At 34.5% G+C, this 6,351-nt stretch overlaps 1 long non-coding RNA gene across 1 annotated transcript; it reads right to left on the reverse strand.

Moving 5' to 3' along the window:
- Positions 1–1,822: 1,822 nt before the first annotated feature.
- On the reverse strand, positions 1,823–3,143 carry LOC138138197 (uncharacterized). Its single transcript, XR_011161979.1, has 3 exons — positions 3,036–3,143; positions 2,923–2,983; positions 1,823–2,075 (listed from the first exon to the last, which is right to left on the reverse strand). It is a non-coding gene; the product is annotated as an uncharacterized lncRNA (long non-coding RNA).
- Between the last annotated feature and the right edge of the window lie 3,208 nt (positions 3,144–6,351).

Genomic DNA, 6,351 nt, shown 5'->3' on the forward strand with positions numbered 1-6,351 from the left:
GGCCCGTTATATCGCGCTTTCAAATGAAATCCTGGGTTGGAAACGAATTTTGTTGTGCTTTTTTAAAGCGTAAATTAATTGGAGCTAACCTAAAATTTAGAGCCTAAAATCTTTCTATTTTTTCTTTCTTTGCAATGTTTTACATTAAAAAGAGAATAACTTAACGATTCCTATTCTCGAAGGAAATATCTAAGAGCACCGTTTGCTGCAAACAAACATGTTCAATTATGTCTCGATTAAACATAAACAAATGTTAATCGTGTCAAACGGCGGGAAATTCAAACTTTACACTGTTCTAAACGGTTTAATTTTTCCAACGCCTACTCAGCCCAGGATTTCATTTGAACGCGCGATACTATTATTCACAATCGGTTAGTAACCTACAGCTTTTCTAACCTCTTAAAGGTTAGAAAGTGAGCGATTACTCGTGTACACATCAACCGGTCAGTAATGATGAAAAGAGGAGTTAGTAATGAGTCGTAAGCGGTCAGTAATGAAACCTATAACTGACCTGTGGTGGCGCTACTGTAGCATCAATCGCGAAAATCTCTGTAGGTTTTTCTGATATCGTAATTTGCTTTTCTCAGGTAAGAGATTGAGTGTTAATTTGTGTGCGGATTCGCGCAATTCCGGGGAGGGTACACTCTATTTCACTATCGCACATTTTGTTTGTTAAAAAATGTGAGCAAATGTCAATTTGGTTTGACTTTTGTGAACTAAAATTTAATACAATCTCAATCGTGCGCGCCTACTAAGTTTTAATATTTTGCCAAAATAAACGATAATATTACGGAGGTTGGTTTTTATTTATTTTTTATTATTATATGATTGATTGTGAATAAAATAGTATACAAACCTCAGCGAAAGTCCATTCCTGTGTCTCGAGAACTAGTTCACCTCGAGGGCAAGCCTCTCGGTAAACTATTGTTCTCTCGACAGGAATGGAACACTTTCCTCCTCGGTATGTAATATACTATTACAACCGACAGGTCACACATAATTCACTCCTTTATGAAAATCAAGATTTCAATGTTCTCAAAATCATTAACCTAACTTTTAAGACTGACATCTGATAATTGAAATCTTAACAAATTGCCAACTTAAATTTTTGGTCACAGCCTAGGTATTCTAATTTTTTTTTTTTGATCTCACGGTATAAGGCTAACTTGATTTTTTTTTAAAGGCACGGGAGTCAAATTTAATATCTTTCCAAAGAGTACTTTTTTGTGAATTCGTAATGTAACACAATGCATGTTATTTTATTCGAAACTTTAAAAATTATCGAAATAATAAAACTTGAAAAAATGTAAAATTTAGTTAGCCTTGGAAATGTTGTCTTTAGCAATCATTAGTTCTTTATCGCCTGTACTTTGACCATAAAATAAATAAACGTTAATAATAAGTGTAAAAATAAGACATTTAACTGAAACAGAATACATTTTAATAAAAAAAAAAAAGTTTAGACGCGAAATACGAGTACATCATTTCTTATGCTAAAAAGATGTTCAAAGTGGCGGCGATGTGGGCATGTGTTACATCACTAAATTCGCAAAAATTACTCGTCAAAAATATTAAATTTGACTCCCCAAGGCATTTAAAAAAATCAAGTTAGCCTTGTGTCTTTCTGAACTACCAGTGGGAGTGCTGGGTCAGTTTAAAAAATTTTCAAAGCTTATTTTATCAAGTTTTATGAATTCTATTCAAAATAAAGAAATAATTTTCTGCGATTCCGCAAAAAAATTAATGTGTAAATTTAGGAGAGCTGTTGTTGCGAGTAAATTTTTACATTAAAAAATCTGTCCTTCAGATAAAATTTCTAATATTCCAGTTTTTATCAATTTATTTGTTAATTTTTCCATCAATTGTGGAGTAATTTGGATCACAGACAGCACACAATGCACAGCAAAAACATCTTATAATTATTATCTCTATTAAATATTTTGGTATAGAATATTTGCTTGGAAACATCATGGATGGGGTGGAACAAATTTTAGATGGAAACGGTTATGATTTACGAGTGATTCCATACAAATCCTCCAGCATTTGTGCTAATTCATCCTCCGATAGTTCAGAATCTGAAAATTGTGTAAAATCAAGTCGTTGTTGTGTAACAAACATATTTGATAATAGTATATTAAAGAACAAGTTTTATAAGGGTTGATTTGGCGCACGAGTCCCAGGTGTAGAACACGAGCCGTAGGGGAGTTTTCTATAGGACGAGTGCGCCAATGCCCTTATAAAACGAGTTTTCATGTGATTTTTCGAATTTGCACCCTTTTTTTAATTTGTAAATAAAAAATTTTAATTTTCAAATTTTAGGGAATTTTGTATTAATTGGTAATTCAAGATAACGGATGCAACTACATCTGCAACAGATGTTAAAAGTAGAGTTTGACCGACGCTTGTGATGATGCCATTAATTTACCAATTTGACAATGAGAGATATCGAAGATTTGGGCTCTGCTATCGTTGTAAAAGTTCAGGATACCCAAAATTACAAATCGCGATCTTCACTAATATTATCGAAACTTCAAGTACCAACAACAAGGGAAGTAGAAATTACTAGTGGTTTAAAATTTGAAGATTGTACATGCAGGAAAAGAAAAATAAATAAGTGAGTTTATGTTCGATTTTTTTTTTGTGATCCGCTTGAAGATAAAATAGTATATGTCATTCAGAGTAGCAGCTCGTTTTGTGCTTCGCCCAGTTGTCGACCTCAACTGCGTTTCGATCTTCAATCTCTGCACAAAAAGAGTCACTTCTACTCTTAATGATATAATATACTATTAAAGATCTATTAAACCACGAGTGCTTTAACAGATAGCCATAAACGACTCTAACTTGAATAATAGACGCAAATTCGAAAAATTAATTTCAAGATCTTTTCAATACTAACAATTATTATTATATACGAGTACTTACCGGGATGGGCTTGAACCGTCACCATTAGTGCAGTTAACGCGAAGAAAACGATCGCAATAATCTGCAACAAAAGTAAATAATAATATAAAGAAACAAGGAATTTTCTGTCTCACATTAAACCACTTTGCCATTGCTTCGTACAGAAGAACGAATACAAAACGAGGGAACGAAGTGACCCTTATATACCCATCCTACCATTAATATTCATTTGTTAAAAAGTTTCCACTATTTAAAAATGTATTATTCCTAAATAAATTGAAAAATATCAAAATCGTTAATGTTCTTTTGTGTCAGTTCTGTTTTACGAGTTCAAGTATTACCATTTTTAATTTTTTTTAATTGCTTTTAGTTTTTTACGTTGTCCTACAAGCTCGTAGGTAAAATTTCGGCACATTTTAAAAATACACCCTTGTATATCATGTTTTATAAAATGTACGCCAATGCGAAGTATTACCAAGTTTTAAAAAAATATAGACTTGTGACTGGATTTACATATTTTGTTTTTATTTTATATAAAAAATTAGTTTCTTCTAAACCCATACATAATTTTTTTTTTTTTTTCTAATTTGCTGTTTTAATAAAGCTGTTTTCCTACAATCGTGTTGTTATAGCTACTTACCGTTGTTGTTGAAACAATCTTAAAAATGTAGTGCTTTGTCCACATGTCACAAATAACTCGTGTGAATTTTTTGTGCCAACTTTACCTCTACGAAATATTTACTCTAAATTTTTTTCATGGAAACTCATCTTGTTCAAAATCAGCTTATCCCCAAAAAAGAAAAATCAATTCACTGAATATCGAGTATGTAGAGCTGGACACTCCATCGATCAAAGCTTTTCAGTTTAAACTTCGTTTGCATAGTTAAGCTAATGACTGTCGAGATTTGCATTAGTTACACTTGAAAGCGTCATTTCCTGAAACATCACAAAAACTAGTAAAGGAAACACAGTAAAGAGGCACACACGAGGCGCAATATCCCTCGGGAATATTGCGTTCTACCAGTATTGAGTCTTGTAAGTGCCCCAGTAGTATTTTACATCAATCTTTATAGCGAGACTGATGGCCTGGCGATATTTACTGAAGACATGGAAATACTCTAAATTTTTAAGCACCCACGCTGTACTCGGAGAATTTTTATATTTGCTGCTGTCCCTAGGGAAGAAGATTTATTTGATTTCGGTGCAAGGACACAAGCAGTGTCGTCGCGACCTCATCAGTATTCGAATTGTTTCCAACATACTTATTAGAGCCTCTAATGGTCCCACGAGATAATCCATCACGTATCAATTTGATGAGGACAAATTTGCATGGGTAAAGCTGAGGGTAGAGCTTTCCGACCAAGTTAAACAAGAGATCTGACACAAAAAGTTTCACAGTTTCGCTGATTGGATCTTTGACTATTGAAATCCCAATCGTTGGGAAAGTGCGTCCAGTGAAAATCCCAATCATTTCGTCCATGCAAAAACGTCGTCCATTTCCTTAGCCCACGTCGCCGTTTGACACCTCGAGGGCCGTCCAATTTTGTTATAAATACCATTCCGGGGTATTAATAGTCCGGAAGCACATCCGAGTGTCGTTTGGGTGATTGATCATCGCGGACATATTCCAGTTATTGTGCACCGGCCATTTTATTATATTTCATTAATCTTGATCAGCGGACAATCGGACAAGTTGGACAAAGAGCCACCTTTCCAGACGATGTCGTTTGTGATTTTTATGAAGAATCGCCCCTTATCTGCCCTCTTGGGGGCGCTCTTTAACCCCGCCATTACCGCGTTTCAATTTCCTTCCGACCCTTCGAAAAAAGCGGCCGGATCGTTAACGTCGCGGACTGCGGCCCGGAGAGTTTATCAAATTCATAATGGGGTGGAGGGTAATTAAATTCGTGTGGGGCCGGGAGATTGGCGCGATAGTGGCTGACTATTCTAAATAGGGGCGGTTAACCCTCGCCGACCCTGCTCTACGATAACATTCTCAATATTATCACCTTCTTTTGTGACGCAAACCCAACACCCAAGGCCGACTCTAGTCTGGTTGTTCCTTTTTCAGATGCTTAAAGGACCCCCTCCTGCTCTGGGATGAAACATCGATCTCTGAGGTAAGAATTTCGACTTTCAAATGTGTGTTTGCAAAAAGAATTTTGTTTTTGGCACTTCTGCAAATCCACGAATGTACGAAAAAAATCCTGTTTGATGTTTAATTTCTTTCATATCAAAGTCTTTCAAAGGTAACAGTAATTTCACCTACATAGCAATCGCGGACTCACCTACAAGTTGATTTTTCTTTGAAGTTCGCGAATGATAATGGCCTAACGAAAAACTCCAGCAAGGTTCGCATGTAAAAACACAGAGAAATTCATAGCAATCTGTTTTTACATCCTACCGACATATTTTATTGTTTGCCAACGGTAAATGTACTCGGGAGTTTCTCCCGAGCTTATAAAAACTTTTACCGGAATTAAATTATTTTAATGGCATAATTGAAACTTTTAGAGGCAGTTACTTACCTCATTAAGTTTATTAAACTATTTTAACGTTCAAGTTTAAAAAGCATTTCCGTTTCAAGCTCATCGCTAATTTCTTTAGATACTTCTGCTTCAGACTAACTAATAGAGCACGAGAAACTTCGGAAATGTCTACCTTTCTTTCTGCAAAGTAAAATTTCTGAAACTAATTTACGTTTATAATTATCACTTAATTAAACGCGAAAACACTTTTGTAATAACGAAAAAGAAAAAAGAAATTGTAGTTTTATAATTATTAATAGTAAATTACACATTTTGTAATTTTCTAATTATTCTTAGAGGAGACTTACCGTGTTTTATATTTATTTTTCTGCACCGTACGCGAAACGAGCACTTCGCATACCTAAAACAGGCCGCGAAATCCAGTTTCGCGGCCGTTGCTTTTAACGACGTCCATTAAAGTAAACGTCATTTTAATATTTGATCCAAATCAGAGTTTCCATGTAAGACTGGCGTTTAGATTTTTCTGGTATGAAATTAGAAACCGCATAATTTATAATATGTACTTTTTAATTCTGGACGAGTACCTATACGAAACTGAAACATCACTTTCACTACAATTCTCTTTCGACATTTTTGCGATTATTTACAAAAAGAATTGTTTTATTTATGTCATTTTCATAGCGAGATGTGAGCCGAATTTATATGTATGTATTTATTGACAGTAAAGTAAAATTTGCTTGTTCGTTTTATAGTAATTACAAATTTTCGGTTGCACAGAAAACGTCCTCGAGATTGTCTTGCCTCGCCCACAAGTACCCTCGGCGACAGTTTTTCTGTCGGTGCGTTAAAGAATGATTTCGCGGCTTTGATATACAAATAACTATAAAATGCAGTTTTTATTATTATTTATTTACCGTTTTAAACAATGAAGATACTGACATATTTTATTAGCATATTTCTT

Source organism: Tenebrio molitor, chromosome 9 (genome assembly GCF_963966145.1).
Source record: "Tenebrio molitor chromosome 9, icTenMoli1.1, whole genome shotgun sequence".
Classification (NCBI taxonomy): Eukaryota; Metazoa; Arthropoda; class Insecta; order Coleoptera; family Tenebrionidae; genus Tenebrio; species Tenebrio molitor.